This window comes from Equus quagga, chromosome 3 (genome assembly GCF_021613505.1).
Source record: "Equus quagga isolate Etosha38 chromosome 3, UCLA_HA_Equagga_1.0, whole genome shotgun sequence".
Lineage (NCBI taxonomy): Eukaryota > Metazoa > Chordata > Mammalia > Perissodactyla > Equidae > Equus > Equus quagga.
Window position 1 is genome coordinate 114,250,350 of NC_060269.1, and position 17,031 is coordinate 114,267,380.

Consider the following 17,031-nt stretch of genomic DNA (forward strand, 5'->3'; position numbering starts at 1 on the left):
GTAAAGGGCACATCCTTCTCAATCTTTTTGCTGGATGGAAAGCAGATGTATGACTGGAGCTTCAGCAGCCATCTGAGACTGTGAGGTAACCTTGAAAATGAAAACCATGCACGATGGTGCAAAAAAACGGAAGATTCCTGACCCGTGAAGCTCCAAACAAATGCTGATAAACTACTTACTATCTTCTTGAAAATGTAGGAGAAATAAAACTCTATCTCCTTAAGCCTCTTATTTTGAATTTTTCTGTTACTTACAGCCAAGCTTGATTCTAACTCATAAAGTGAAAAAGAGTTTGCTCATTCTAACTACAAACACAACCACCCTCGCTCACAAATGAAAACTGTCTGGGGACAGCAGGGCTGAAAACACATACACAGCTGTGTGACATCCCCATTAAGCCTACCGAGACTGGATGTCTCTCTACTGACGTGCTCACATTTACGATGTTCCTGTGGGATTCTGAGTGTGTGTGTGTTTTACAACCCTCGATTCAGACATGCTGCTCGTTAGACTTAATTTGTCTTTGGATAGTCCGTGACACAAAAGGAAATCTGAAGGAGAGAAAAGAAAGTGCACATTAGTTCTCTTTTCCATATCCTTCCTCCTGGTCTCATATTTTCTTTCTTCAGTATGTTCTTGTTCTTACCCTTCATTATATTTATTGTCCACACACTTCTGGCCTTCTCTCTTTGCTGTTACCAGATCCTCAACGTATTTACCTTCCTGTTTAATTTTTAATGCTTAAAAAAGAAAATTTAAAAACCTTCAGAAAGGTAAACTTCACAGCCACATTTTAAAGTAATAAAACCATCCAGCTGATAAACCATCCACAGAGTTTAGGCCAACTTCCCCCCAGCCCTTGGCCGGAAAATGCAGCCCCATGAGGCGAGGAGATGATGATTCCTGATTGAGTCAGGAACTTCACGAGAGAACTCTGAGTTTCTCCTCCCTCAGCTCTAATGCAGCTACAGATGTGCGTTGGTATCTGGGTGCTAATCTTAACTCTCCAACCCAGCTATCACTGGGTCTGTAATCGTACAATTCTTCTGCTCATAATTTGAATGAAGGGGTCCCTCATAGCTCTAAAATGAGTCAAAAGCAACTTCCCTCTGTGGCCTGCCCCCTCAGCATCTACCCCACAGGGTGTGTCAGGCAGTCGACAATGTTTATTCAGCACCCATTGCCAGGCTGTGTGCTAGACTCTGGGAAGCTGTGGTGGAGAAACAAACAAGACCACTGCACTAGGGGGCTTAGCTGCTGGTGGGGGAGACAGACGGAAAACAAACCCAGATTAAATGGCTGGGGTGACAAGTGCTCTGCTGTCATCTGGTGCTGTGAGAGGCTGTCCTGGGAAGCCAGAGCTGGTCCAGGGCCTTGAGGAATCTTCCTAGAGGAGGTGATACTTAAAGCTGTGTACAATTCTGAGGAAAGTAGCTATATTCTGCTATTATTTTTGAGTCATTCAGAAAGTTAGGTCCCACAAGAAGTGCATGTCTTGGGTAGTTGCAAAGATAGCAAAATGCACTCTCCTGTTTCTGGAAATGACAGTTTTTAGTGCCCGAAAGTAACTGTAATTTTCTGATACTGAATCACGAAATGATGGAACACACTCAACTGAGGAACTGTCCTTGTTCAAAAGGGACAATTCAGGTCCTCTGGGATTGGCTATCATGAAATTTGAATGTAACCGAAACTCCCAACATCCCCAAATCTAGTTCTTCTGTCATCCTGGGGGGTGGAGTCGTCTTGAGGAGATAAGAGGAACGTGTGCTGTCATCCAGCGTCCTGAGCTAATGTTTCACAGGCTGACAATGACAGAGTAACTGCTTTTGATTAAGGCGCATTTTCAATTGTCCGCAGGGTGCATACAGCCTATTAGAGTTTGCACTACAAAATAAGGAACCCAAGGCTCTTCAAGGATACCACAAGATGTTCCAAGTTCCTTTCCGTGTGTGCATTTGGTTAATTATTTTATTTCTCCCTAAGTGTATTTATGAAATTACTTCACTGAGTGGTGGATGTCTAAATGATTAATGCCAGTTCCTCCTTGGAGAAAACCTGACCTGTCTGGTGAGTTGCATCTCTGCCCCGCTGTGATTTTAAACCACTAGAGGGCGCGAGAGGCCAGCTCAGAACCCAAGTCCACCGTGGGCGAGTCCACAATTAGCGCCTGAAACGAAGCCAAGTGTTCCCAAATGTTCTGGAGAGGAACCAGGTCAGGGCCCCTCCCTTCCCTAAGACTCCCCAGCCACCCCTAGAAACTGGTTCAGTTCCAGTCCAGCTCTCAACAAGCCTCAGGTTCCACTTGAAGCTCTGTGTCTGGAGTCATCCTTAGAACGCTAAGGTTTGTGTGTCAGTGCGATGGGCAGTGCAGGAGGGCGCAGGATGCAATTAAAACTACAGCCAGTTTCCAGCCTCAATCAACTGTCAGGCTGTGTGCTGGGTAGACAGGTAATTTCATCATAAAAAGGTCAGTGATAACATAGAGGTACAAATATAAAGCCATGAAAGCACAGAATTGGGGTGCTTTACCAAACCTCAGAGGTTGGGAAAGGCTTCCAGGGGCAGTGTCTAGACTAAGACTTGAAAAGTGAGTAGAAATAACCAGGGGAGAAAGGTGGGAGAGGAGTTCGTGGCAGAGGGACCGGCTGGAGCCAAGGCATCCAGGCCGGAGTGGGGAGGGAGGCCATGCGCTCCATCAGGGCCTGGGACCGGCTGCCCTGCTTTGCAGGAACCTCTAGAGCAGATTTGAATCCAACAGGCCCCAGGGACTTCAAAGAGAGAACTCAAGACCTGAACTTAAGTTCAACTCAAATTAAAATGGCCAAAATTGGCTCCTGTAACGACTATCAGTGCCTCATAATGTTCGGTCTGCATCAATTGCTGGAATTCCAAACATTAAAACAAAAATCTTAGCTGCTGGTAAGGAATGTTGTAGTAAATTTTACCTTTATTACCACAAAAACAGTATTTTGACAGACTGTGCTGCATGGTGGAGCTACAAGATTTAACGTTCTGAGGCTCTCCCACTAAAATCGCACCCTAAAATCAGCAGGCATCATGGAAAATATTTCTCATCAAATAATTTTCCATGGCAGCCCTGTGAAAACCTGATGTTATTACTGTGGGTCGGCCCCTTTATGTCCACTCGAGAACATTAAGGCCAATTGAACCAGTGATTTATCCAACTAAAAGACTCATGTTTTTATGGTTAAGTCATGGTACAACAGACACAACATTTGAGTGACACATGCGCGCATCTTTAAGAAGAATCTTGATCATTCAGATCTAATACCTATTCCCAACCTTGTGGAAATCAAGCATGATTGTGATGACGTCCGGTCTTCACATTTAATTCTCTACCACTAACCCATATTCTACTAAATAAAGGTGCAATGCATGATTTTATTTGAAAAACACGTGAAAGTAAATTTGATCTAGGATATATTTTAATACCCCTTGAGACAATTAGAGACACACCAGTCTATCACACACACAAAAAGTAAAGAATGGCTAAGAGAAATCCTGTCAAAGATTCCTGTGGGTCACCTGAATTTGCCAGTGACAGAATGTGGATTAGATTCGACAACTCTGCCATATGTAACTGCAGTTTCTGTAGGTCCAAAAACAGTTGAAAGTCAGCAATTCATATGGTTTAACCTAATACCAAGCTTACTAAACTAGTCTGTTATTGCAGGTAGAAATTCATGTCATATATTTATTCTGCACACTTAATAAATGAATTGTCTATAGCTATGCCCTTCAATATTTGAGTTTTGTCCTGGGATTTAAATGAGATTGGATGTATTTCCAAATAAAAGACAATTTAGAACCGCAGGCTCCGCACTTGAGATAGTGGTTATCTTATCGGCCTGTCTGAGTGCTGTTTGCTTTCCCTCCAGCCACCAACAAAACCTGAGAAAGTGGAATTGTCCAGTCAAGAGTTCCCTGCCCCCACCTCACCTGGATGACAGAGGAAGAGCTTGTGCGATGGGTGCTGGGTCTTTGAGCACAGTCATATGCCGAGAAGACTGGTTGAAATGCACAGCCCTCTCCATGGCTGTTGCAAGCTTCATTCTAAAGCTGCACGATAAATAGCTCATCCTTATATTGCAGTCACATATACCATCCAGAGGAGAAACGTCCGCTGGATCTACATATTACCTGAAAGTTGGGCAAAAATAAATGCTTCAATTATCTTGAACTTTCAAAATCCAGACAGACCACTGGAAGTACAGGTCACTTTAATTTCAGTTTTTCTGTCCCATTTTAGATGACCCCATACTCCCAAGCCATTTTATTCCTTCCAAAAGCATTTCTGAATATGCAAGCTTATCTGATGCCCTTCACAGCCACGGGCTGAAAGCGTAGGGGTTCATCACCACCTGAAGACACAGAAACTGAACGGGAGAGGTTGCTGATGTATCCAAGCGTCATTCTCAGATAGAGAAAGAACGGGGACCCTCCTGGCTTCCAGCAAGGGTCTCCCCACAACCATCCTCATGCTCTTTGCAATTAGAAATAATTCATGTGGACATAATGGGAATAGAATTGCTAATCAAGAAACTCAGAAGTAAAATGTGCTTTTCCTCCTTTAATCTGAGTGAGGTAGGTTTTTCTGCTCCTGTGCCTTTTTTCTATTATTATGGTTCACACTATATAAATGCCACTAAACTCAAAAGGCATATTGAATACTTCTATGTGCAAGGCTGAGCGCTAGATGACCAGGAAGAGACATCACAGAAATTACAAGAGATAGAAAGCTATTTTCCAAAAGTTTAAAGTCTAGTCATTAGGAAACAAACCATTAGCATATGAACAAATGCAGGCAGTTGGTGATTTCATGACTGGGGATAGGGCTCAGATATGGCCTGAACCATAAGGATTTTTTCGGGAAGCAGGATTTTGGCTTTCATCAGGTCAGGATACAATTGATCCAATTCAAGCTACTCTAAACCTGCTCCTTGTCCTGTATTCTCTCAGTTATTGATATCACAATTCCAATGGTCCCTCCAATCTCGACATTATTTTTGACTAGCCCATCTCGTTCCCCATCTGAATCTGTTAGTCCCTGAGACCTCCAGATTGACCTCCCAAATCTTCCTTGGCACCTTATTTTCCTTTCCTTTCTTCTTGCCTCCAGGGCCTGATTTCAAGTCCTCAGTATCTCTCCTGCAGAATGGTTACAGCCTCCTCACCGTTTTGCCCAACTGTAATCTTCTCCCCTTCTTATCACTCTCCACAATACTGCCAGAGTGGTCCATCCAAAATGCAAATCTGACCATCACTTAAAGCTCTTCAATGGTCCCCGAATGACTATAAGATCAGCTTCCAGAATCCTTGGCACAGCTACAAAGCCCACCATAAAGGGTCCCTGACTGCCTCTCTAGGATTGCCCTGGACATCTCTACCTGCACCCAGCAGCTCCAGCATGCAGCTCTCGCAGCAGACTGTTGTCTCGGTCAGAACCTAGAAAACGCTCAGGAAACACTCTTTTACTTTTCCTTCCCATTTGTGTTCTCTGATTGGTATTGGAGTTCTTTCCTTTTTTTCCGAGTGAAAGTGATTTCTTTAATTGCTTCTATCTATGACCTAAGGGGAAGAGATGGGAATTTTCTACTTCCTAGCCAAGAGAGAGGAATATAAGGTTATCTGTGCTGACTTTCTGGTGGCTGGAGTTTGCTTGTTAGAATTCAAAGCTAAGGGAGTGAAAAGGAATTCAAAGAGAGACTATGGAATCCTAGGAAGAGAAAATCTCATTGTGAATGGAAATGTTCCCCCTTCTTCTGTCCAGAGAGGCCATTTCAGGACCGGCAAGGCCTAGGAGTCCTGAGTCATACTGACCTTCTCCTTTTCCCCCGGATCAACCTTGCGCTAGAGAGGTGGTAGCAAGTCTTGATTCACAAACTATGGATTTTCACCCAAACTTGATTCTCCCCTAGTCTCTCCCATCTCAGGTAATGACACCACCATGCACCCAGTTGCCCAAATACCAAATCTAGGCGTTTACTTTGTCCTTCATTCCCGCTTATGCCCCATATTGAGGCCATTAGTGAATTTGTTTTATTTTACCTTCCAAGGGTATCTCAACTCTGTCCATTCCTCTATGTCTCCATGGCATCCACTCAGTCCCAAGAGATTCCTCTCACCAGGAATCACCTTCCAATTGCTTATCTACATCTATTTGTGCCTTTTATTTTAAGATATAAACTCTTATGTTTTATGCAAGTTAAATATGTTATTGAAATATAACATGTATACAAAAAGAACACAAACCATAGTGTGTAACTCAGTGATTTTACATAAAATGTATAACAGCAATTTTCCATAAAATGAACACAACAGTATCTCAAAAATCTCCTCACACTCCTTCCACCCTACCCCCTTTCTGAGTGTCCCTTCCATCCCAGCTTCCAACACCAAGATTGGTTTGAAGCTGCTTTAAAACTTTATGTAAATGGAATCATACAGTGTGTCCTCTTCTGTGTCTGGCTCCTTTCACTCAACATTCTGTTAATGAAATTCACCCATGTTCTTGCTTGTAGTTGTAGTTTGTTTATTCTCATTTCTGGGAAGTATTCCATTGCATGAATTCACCACAATTTATTTACCCTCTCTACTGTTGATGGATACTTGAGTAGTTTCCAGTTTTTAGCTATCAAGACTAATACTGCCATGAACAATCTCGTGCCTGACTTTTGGTGACCCTATGTACGCATTTCTGTTGGGAATATACCTCAGAGTGGAACTGCTGGGTCATGGGGTGTGGGTACTTTAGTAGATACTGCCAATTTCCCAAGTCCTTGTACCAATTTATGCTCTCGTTAGCAATGTATGAGCTTTCCATTTGTTTTGTATCCTTGCCAACTCTTGATGTTTATCTGTCTTTTTAATTTTAGCCATTCTTATGAGCAGTGTGCTCTTTCATAAATCTAATCAATGTCACTACCTACTAAATGACCTTTAATGCCTTCTCATTGAATTTAAAACAAAATCCAGACTGACTCTTAAATGTGGCCATGCCTACCTCTCCAGTGTCACCCCCATATCACTCTCTTTCCCTCTTTCTACCCTGGCCTTTCCTTCTTCAACTCTATCAATCTCTTTCCTACTCTGGGCCTGCACACAGCTCTCCCTCAGCCTGGAAGACTTCAAGCCATCCCACTCTTTCTCTCACCCTCTTCACAAGCTTCCTTCCTACCCTTCAGATCTCAGATGGAGAGTCTGTCCTCAGGAGGCCCCTGACCACTCCCTCCCGTTCTTCCCTTCACAGAACCAATCACATAGCACTCCCACAGTTTGTGGTTACATATTTATCTATTTCCTTTCTGTTGGTCTCTCCCATTAAACTATAAAGTTCATGAAGACAGGGAACCTCTCTAGCTTCTGTGCCTGGCACACAGTGCTTGGCATGTACTGGGCACTCATCAAATGTTTATTGAAAGAACAAGTGAATGGATCCAGTCTATTTCAGACTATGAGTAAAATAATGCTTATATTATCTTTGAGTGTGGAGTTTTGACATCCACTGAAAGAAGGAGGCTATGCCTGGGTGCGCAGAAAAAACATGGCCAAAAGTGGACGTGGAGTGGGCCTGAGGGATGAACCAGAAACACTCAGACAAGTAGCCCAGGGCTTGTTCATGAGCAAGGAATCTCAGGAAAAATCAGAGTTGGGGTTAATCCAAAGAGGTTTCCTAAAGAAGGGGGAAAGGAGTTCGTCCTTGGGGGAAGGTTTGGGTATTCCTGGAAATACTTTAAAAAAAAAAAATCAAATAGCCCTTCATATCCCCAGGAAGCACCCGTGTCTTCAAGAAGGCATGCCCTTTTCTAAGGGTGAAATTATTCCTAGGGAGTGGTTTAGGCTTTAGGAATGTGAAAGCATTTCATTCTAAAATGGAACTGGAGGGGCCGGCCCAGTGGCACAGCGGTTAAGTGTGCACATTCTGCTTCAGCGGCCCGAGGTTTGCCAGTTTGAATCCCAGGTGCAGACATGGCACCACTTAGCAAGCCATGCTGTGGTAGGTGTCCCACATATAAAGTAGAGGAAGATGGGCACGGATATGAACTCAGGGCCAGTCTTTCTCCCCAAAAAGAGGAGGATTGACAGCAGATGTTAGCTCAGGGATAATCTTCCTCAAACAAACAAAAAGTTTAAAATGGAACTGGAGGGGGCCGGCCCTGTGGCTGAATGGTTAATTTCACAAGGACATGGCACCACTCATCGAGCCATGCTGAGGCTGCGTCCCACATAGCACAACCAGAGGGACCTACAACTAGAATACACAACTATGTACTGGGGGGCTTTGGGGAGAAGAAGAAGAAGAAAAGATTAGTAACAGTGGTTAGCGCAGGTGCCAATCTTAAAAAATAAAATAAAATGGAACTGGAGGTTATGTAATGGAGAATCTCAGCGTGCACCCTCAGGAGAATGGAATTTAAGATCTGAGAAACTGAGTTCCCATAAATGCCTGAGTTACAGAAGACCGAGACTTATCTCCTGACCGATGAACATCCGCCAAGAGTCTCTCCCCACCCTCAAGCTAATACACTTACCGCTTCCACTCTGGTTGGACTTTGCACTCTTTACCCATAAATATAGCTCACTCCAAACCCCCTACAGACTCGCCTATAGCTTACTAGAGTGTGCATTTCTGGAACTGCAATTCTTCTGCTATTCCTGAATGAACTCAATTTCTGGTCATTTGGGCTTGCCTCAGTTTACCTCATTATTTAGATTGGTAAGGATCAGCTCAGATCCTAAAGCCAGTAAATTCAGTGTGAGAAAGAATATGCTTCAAATATTCTCACATTTCAGTAACAATAGGGACAGAATTTGATAATGTGAGAAATAGTGTTCTTGGCAAGAAATTTGAGAATACATTAATTGTAAGTTGGTAATTTTGTTCTTTTCTTAAATATGTTCAGCCTCTCTTGTGCTGACCTGATTTCCTTCTATTGTCTATTCCATCAAATAGCACCCATCTGACAACCGTTACTATATCTTTCCTACTGGACTAGAGAGGGGAAGCATCCTCCGTGTGTGAGCAGAATAGAAAAGTACCAAGTATTCAAATGAGAACAAGAGCCAGATTTATTGCCATTTTCATTTGAAATGCCATATTAACTTTCCAGATAATTGGGAGGCATTCATCCTCCATGGCGTGTGCATTTAAAAGGTTTACTTTGGTTCCAATAATCCTACTGATTTAGCCACAAAAGTATGTTTCAAATAATGAGCTGTGTGTTCAATGTATCTTAGCACCATATAAACCTGCATTTCCATAGAGCATGTGGTATTTGAAATTTAATGTAGACATTTTATTGGGTAAAGTATCTAACTTCAGGAAAAAATAATTGCTGGTAGATCCTATCAGTAAAGCCTTGAGGGTCTCCTGGGTGCTCAGGATACAAAGATGTCCAGGCTGGGCTCTGGCCTCAAAGAGCTTATGTTTAATGGGGGAAAAAAACCAGGTAAACAGGCAATTGCAGTCAAATGTGCTAAGGGCTACAATAGGGGGCTTTAGTTGATGTAGGAGCCCAGGGGAGGAGTTTACTCCAGACTGGATTGCGGGGGTGGGGAGGTGCTGTCAGTCAAAGGCTCTAGGAAGCTCTTCTCTCTTGGTTGGCATTCTTTCCCCCAGTCTTTTAAAATTCAACTCAAATGACAGTCTTCAGAGAAGCCTTCCTAACCTCTTGCCTGGAATGTTCCCACATGGGCTTTCGTACTCCTTTCTACAGGTTGCACTTGTGTTACTGCTACTTGCACACCTTTAGAGGCGCAGTTTAACATAGAGGTCAGGAGTGTCGACTCTGGGCTCGCATAGCCAGGATTGGAATCTCATCTACTGCTTACTATCTGTGACACCTTACTTAACCATCATGTGTCTCAGTTTCCTCTTCTGTATGAAGACTAAATGAGTTAGCGTGAGTAAAGCTCTTAGGACAGTGCTGGCACGTAGTCAGAGCTCAGCGAGGGTTCTATTATTGCTCTGTGAGTGTCTTATCTCTTGCACTTCATGGTAAGTTCCTTAGGAGCGGGTTCCGTGGTGTTCATCTTTGTGTCCTACCCATAGGCTCCAACTATTCCCCACCCTCTCCAGTGTCTAAAATGGTCCCTTGTGCATTTCAAGTACAAAAAATAACATTTGCTGTCATGGATAAGGGTCACCCAGGTGCCAGGTGGACCAAATTTGAATTCCTCATGCAGGTCACTTTAAAAATGCATAGAGTGCATCCTTTACGTCAGATGCTTACTTAGACACACGCTGTTGCTGCGCGATGACACCGAATGCTTGCTGAGCACTCATTACATGGTAGGCACTTGGCTAAGCATGTTACACAAATTTTATTGCTTAAGTCACACTTAACTCTCCAAGGCACTTTCATACTCTTATAGGAAGCCTGAAAAATTACCATTACCCATTTTCCCGGCAAAAATAAAATATTGTCAAAAAGTTACATTTTATATTATCTAAATATAATACACTTAGATTCTATACTACTTTAAAGCCATTTCTTTCTGCAAACTTGCTATAATTACAGTGGTATTGTACTTCTCCACGTTATAATTCTAAAATTACCATGTGCATTGAGGGGAGATTCCTTTGTACCTTCATAATAGGAGATTTCTCCACCACTCTCGAGAATGCACACACACAAATGCACAGTCAGCCATGTTGTTAGAATATATTGTACAGGTCAAACCATAATTAAAATAATTATTATTTACATAGCACCGTAAATGTATCCACTACTTGAGTCATAATCACAGTAGTTAGAGGCAGAAAACAGCAATTATATAATCCAGTCAACCCCAGCAAATGTATGTCAGCCAAGATCTCAGCAGAGAAGACCTGAGAATTAATTTCAAACAAAAATAACAGGCACCCGAATCACACTCCTTTCTCAGGTTTCCATTCTCTTCACTTTAGTATGGTTTTCATTCCTTCATTCACTCATTCATTCATTCATCAAACATAGTTTCTACATTGTTTACCAGGGGCCAAGCCCTTTGCTAGGAAGAAAAATCTAGAAGAATAGGAAAAGGTCCCTACCTTAAAGGAGCTCTCAGTTCCTAAAAAAAGACAAAGATGAATAAACTCAGACTCTGCCCCCAAGGGACTTAGAATTAAATGGGAGTGAGTTGCATATATGCGAATAAGTCTCATGTGAAACAATAATAACCAGCCTTTATGGAACTCTTACTGTGTGTGAGACACCGTGCTAAATGCTTTACACATGCTGTTTATTTCACCTTTCCCCTACCCAACAGGTTATTAGGTAGAAATTATTATTATTTTATTTTACAAATGATGAAGATGAGACCTGGAAAGATTGAGTAACCTGGTCTCAAACAGCTGCCACCCTCTCCAGCCCCCTGCCCCTTCTCGTTAAATGTCTCTGAGGCCACAAGTGCCCAGCATGGGTCTGGGCTGCCTTGAAGGAACTAATCGAAGGCTCAAAGATGAATGGTGGCCCATTCTGCAATGGTGTCTTGCCTGGGTCAGGGCCCCCAGAACTTGGTCCTGGACAGGTCCCCTATTCCAGCTGCTGCCCTGGGCACTGTCCCCACTGCAGTTCTTCCCTCTCTCTATAGTCCTGGCTGCAGAATGATCCCAGAGCTTGGTGTCAGGCAGTTGCAACCTCACAGAAACGCCTCCTTCCCCCAAAACATCTGTCACTTCCTACCCTCCCATCTCACTGAGTCCACATGCTCAGACAATTAAATTGTCTCTGACAAACTGTCTTCCAAGGGCTGAAGTGTCTCCTCAGAACTGAAAAGTGGTTTTCTGAAGCCTCGCTGCTTAAACTGGAAACACACATACACACACGTAAGCTCAACCTCCACCTGGGCTTCTGCTCATTTCGTGACAGTGGGCATTTGTCAACATTGGAATACTTCTTACTTGTAAGGCTTCCTTCTCTGGTGACCTTTGGTGCCACCCCTCCTTGCTGAGGAGGCAGTGGGGAAAGGACCAATCTAGTGTCCCTTGAGACTGACAGTTCTCAGCAGTCTACCTGCTGGTGGATTTTGCCTATGGTGCTTCTGTCAAGGGTGTTCTGCTTCCTTCTTCCCTGGGGATGGGAAGCGGGAATGGTAATGGTTGAGCTCATAGATGAGCTCTCTGCCCCGTTGCCCTCATACCTTCAGGTAGGATCCAGTAGCAGTATCCATGGGAGGTAATGGTGGAAAGCATGAGTTGGCAAGGGGCTCTTATCTTCGCTTCACCCATTCTCACGCCTCCTGATTTATCCTTGCTCTAGCTCTCAAAGCTTTCCCTTATATGCTGATTTCTGGTTCCAGAGGTAAGAGCAGTCAGGATGGCATCAAAGTGTATCTTTAAAATTCTGTTAGAGATGCATTGAGCCTCCTTGGAGAAAAAATTGTTTTGGGTAATCTAGTAGTTGTTTCTGTTGCGTGCCAGTGACGGTAAACTGCTCTAATGGCTGTCAACAAATATGAAATAGAAATGGGTGATTTATCAAGACTTATTTGCTGTTGGTATTTTTTTGGCCTTGAATCAACTGGTTGGAAAGTTATGGGATGCTGATTCTGTCCTTGTTTAAACATTTTCCCCCAGTGGGAGACATACTATTAAAATCATTGCCGTTAGGAGCAAGCGTGCCCTCGGTTCTCACTACAACGGTACAAGTCCACAACAGTGGAATGATTGCGAATATTTCAAGCCCATCAGAGGGCAATTTATTAAGAGAGAAAAGAGAGCATTCACTTAGCATCCTTCAGCAGTCCTTGACCTAGATGATCAAAACTCTCTTCTAGAAGCTCTTACATATTCTAAAACAGCAAACAAAAGTGTTTTTATGCTGCCCTGTTTCGAAAAATAAGCCTCTGATGCAGAATATAATAAAATGATTCACAAAATATTTCATCACTATCATTTCCCACCACCTTCCCTTTTTCAGGTTATATAATATCCTGATCTTTCACTCACCAGCACCTCGGTGGCTAGAAAAACCCTGTGCAGTAGGCAGGACGGGCAGAATTAGCTTCATGTGATGGATGGGAAAATTGAGGCTCAGAGAAGTTAAATTATCTGTCCCAGTCACACAGTCTGTGACCATATCAGGTTAAAACACAGATTTCCAATTCCCTAAAGACTGACCCCCTCCCTAGGTCTGGTGACTTCTGACCCTTGACCTATAAACTCTGGGATCCAAAGATGAGCTCCTCTCTGCCTGTATGTTAATGGTTTACTTCAGCAATTTGCCCTCTAATAGGTCATCAGAGACATGGCTAACATCACACAGGATGACTATCACAGTTAATCAGATGTAAATGAAGAGGAAATTTGCTACCAAAAGTCCTTAAAAACAAGCAAACATGCACAATAACTTTTGAGCTCAATTTTTATTGAAAACTAGACTTAAATTTATCCTCTTGCTGCTTCTTCTTCCAACAGTTAATGAATCCAAATGTATTGATTAACCATCTACCATGCAGGTACAGAGAGAAGTAAAAGAAGTTATCCCTGACCTCAAGAGGCCTGAGTCTAACCGGGAGGAGACAAACACAGCAGACGCCGTTAGTAGGTAATGGCCGTAGCTTACTGTTGAATGTCGAATGGCCAGTAGCTCTTGAATGTGACTATGAAGATGTGTAATGGGAAAACTGAGCCCAGGACATAGATGAACAAACCTTCAGCCTGACGTGTGCCAGTTAGGGCCGGGCCTGCCTGCACATTCCAAAGGAGAGAGGTCAGCCTCTATTATCGTTTACAGTCTTCGTGACTAGCTGTCCTCATGCATTGAAATCTCCTTAAGGGAGGAGATTATTTGTTGATACATCCCCTTATTCCCACAGCTCCTATCTTAACAGAGCTGTCAAAAGAGTGTGACCTCTGGAGCTAGACTTGCTGGGTTCAAATCCTGGCTCTATCATTTATTGGTTCAACAACCTGGAGCCAATTACTTAAACTCTTTGTGGCCCAGTTTCCTCATCCTGTAGGACAAGTACCTATTTCATAAGGCTGTTGTGAGGAATAAATGAATTACTGCATGTCAAGTCTCTAGAAAAATGCCTGACACACAGTGAACATTCCATTCTTATTGACTGTTATTGCAGTGGTTTGCATTTGGTCAAGGTTTATCTGTTCAAACAGAACACAAAGACAATGGAGGAGAGTTTTATTGGCTAAACCTTGGTGAGTGTATTCATTCAGCTGTCTTTATTGGGCACCTACTATGCGCCATGGGGATAGTCGTGAACAAGATGGACAAGGGCCCTCAAGGAATGAGCATGGAAATGAGATGTAGCAGAACAGAGTTTTCCTTTGTGATGAAAACTGACCGTTTTGACTCCTGTTGTTGTTGTTTTTTAATTAATAGACTTTACTTTTCAGAACAGCTTTAGGTTTTACCGAAAAATTGAGCAGATAATACAGAGACCTCCCATGCAATCCTCCCACATATGCACAAGATTGTCCTATCATTAACATTTTGCATTAATGTTGTACATTTGTTATAACTGATGAACCAATATTGATATATTATTATTAATAAAGGCCACAGTTTTTATTAGGATTCACTCTTTGTGTCACACAGTGCTACGAGTTTTGGCAAATGTACGCTGTCATGCATCCACCATTTTGGTGTCATACAGAACAGTTTCGCTGCCCTAAAAATCCTCTGTGCTTCATCTACTCATCTCTCCCTTCTTCCTCCACCCCCTGGCAACTACTGATCTTTTTACTGTTTCCATAGTTTCCCTTTACCAGACTGTCATATAGTAGTTGAAATCATAAAGTATGTAGCCTTTATAGACCGACTACTTTCACTTAGAAATATACTCTCAAGCTTCCCCCATGTCTTTTCATGAGTTGATAGCTCACTTCTTTTCACCACTGAATAATATTTCATTGTGTGATATACCACAGTTTGTTTATCCATTCGCCTCTCAAAAGATATCTTGGTTGTTTCCAATTTTGGGCAATTATGAATGAAGCTGCTGTAAATATCTGTGTGCAGGTTTCTGTGTGGATGTAAGTTTTCATTTGGGTAAACGTCCGGGAGCATGTTTGCTGGACCGTATGGTAAGACCATGTTTAGTTTTACAAGAAGCTGCCAAATGGTCTTCCGAAGTGGCTGCACCATTTTTCGTTCCCACCAGCAGTGAGGGAGAGTTTCTGTTGCTCCACATCCTCACTAGCATTTGGTGTTGTCAGTGTTTTAGATTTTCACCATTCCAAGAAGCTTATAGTGGTATCTTGTTGTTGTTTTAATTTTCAACTCCCTAATGGCATAGATGTTGAGCACCTTTTCTTTTCTTCCTTTCTTTTCTTTTCTTTTTTTTTTTTTGAGGAAGATTGGCCCTGAGCTAACATCTGTGCCCATCTTCCTCTACTTTATATGTGGGATGCCTACCACAGCATGGCTTGATAAGCAGTGGGTAGGTCTGTGCTCAGGATCTGAACCAGAGAAGTCCACAAACTTAACCACTGCACCACTGGGCCAGCCCCCACGTTAAGCACCTTTTCATGTGCTTATTTCATCTGCTTATCCTCCTTGGTGGGTGTCTGTTCAGATCTTGTGCCCATTTTTAAATTGGATTATGTGTTTCTTTATTGCTAAGTTTTAAAATTTCTTTGTGTATTTTGGATACAAATCCTTTATGAAATATGTGTTTTGCAAAGGATTTCTCGTAGTCTGTGGCTTGTCTTTTCATTCTTTTAAGAGTCATGTTATTTTTTTTTTGGTGAGGAAGATTGGCCCTGAGCTCTCTGCTAATCTTCCTATATTTTGTACGTGGGACACTGCCATGGCACAGCTTGATGAGCAGTGTGTAAGTCTGCACCCAGGATCCAAACCTGCAAACCCTGGGCCACCGAAGCGGACCTCATAAACATAATCACTATGCCACGGGGATGGCCCAGAGTCCTGTTATTTTTAATGCAAGTTAATACATCTTGATCCCCTCAGGTTAGTATCCTCTGTGCCATTGCCTTAGTACCAGTGCTAAGCTTCTTTCACAAAATAAATACAGAAGGAAGAGACAAAAACAGATAAAAACATCCTAAAGACCATGGAACAGTTTCAAAGTCCTCAGTTGTGGGTGTTCGTAGCCTTGTTGGCTACAAATGCAGAAGGAGCTCATCAGACATTTTCTGTTGTAATTAGAAATTAGAGTAAATAGGCTCAAACAGCATCAGAAAAAAATAACATCTGAATGGAGTTTCATTAAGAAAAATCTTGTCCTGAATAAATGTTTGGAAACAAAGGCTAGGTTTTTTCCCCCTCTCCTTTTACACCCACCAAGTTTCTTTGCTTTAGAATAAGCCTCTGTATTTAATAAGCTCCATTGGGAGCATGTCCACAAAAGGGTATTAAATCCTTGATGGGTTGTTATAAATCTTATTTCCTGGCCACACTAACAGAAACCCAGCCCAGGAACCCCCCGCCCCATCCCTAAAGAACTTTACAATGTCGGTTAGTCATCCACCTCAATGACTTCATCCATTACCTACGCACAGCCAGTCGGCCTGGCTGAAACATTGCAATCATTCTGCTTCAGAAATAACTGCTCGACATCTTGGGAGGGGAGCAATAGGGAAAATTGTAGGAAGGACCTAGGCATGGATGTGAACCAGCTGAAAGTTTTCCAGGAACATTTGAAACGTTCTTTTTACACTTGTGACAAGTGACATGGGTTTTCTTAATGAGCACATGCAGCCAAAAATCCCAGTTCATACATTGGAAAGAAAACAGTCTCGTAGAACAAGCAGCATTGCTCTGAGGAATGGGTTGAGAAACCATTCCAGACGCAGCATGCTGAGAGTTGGCTTCTGAACACCCTGTTCTCAGACCACCTGGCAGTTGTGTCCAGGGTTCACCCTGGCCTCCAGGAAATTCTCAGGGCCACCTCTCAAGGTGGCTTGTCAGCCCCCGTAGCAGGCTTACACCATTTGCCTGAAGAAAAATGCAATCTGAACTCTTCTAGCAGAGGCAATATGAAAAATAATATTTTCCACATGGTTGCCCTAAAGAGTTCATTTAAAAAAAAAAAAAACAAAAC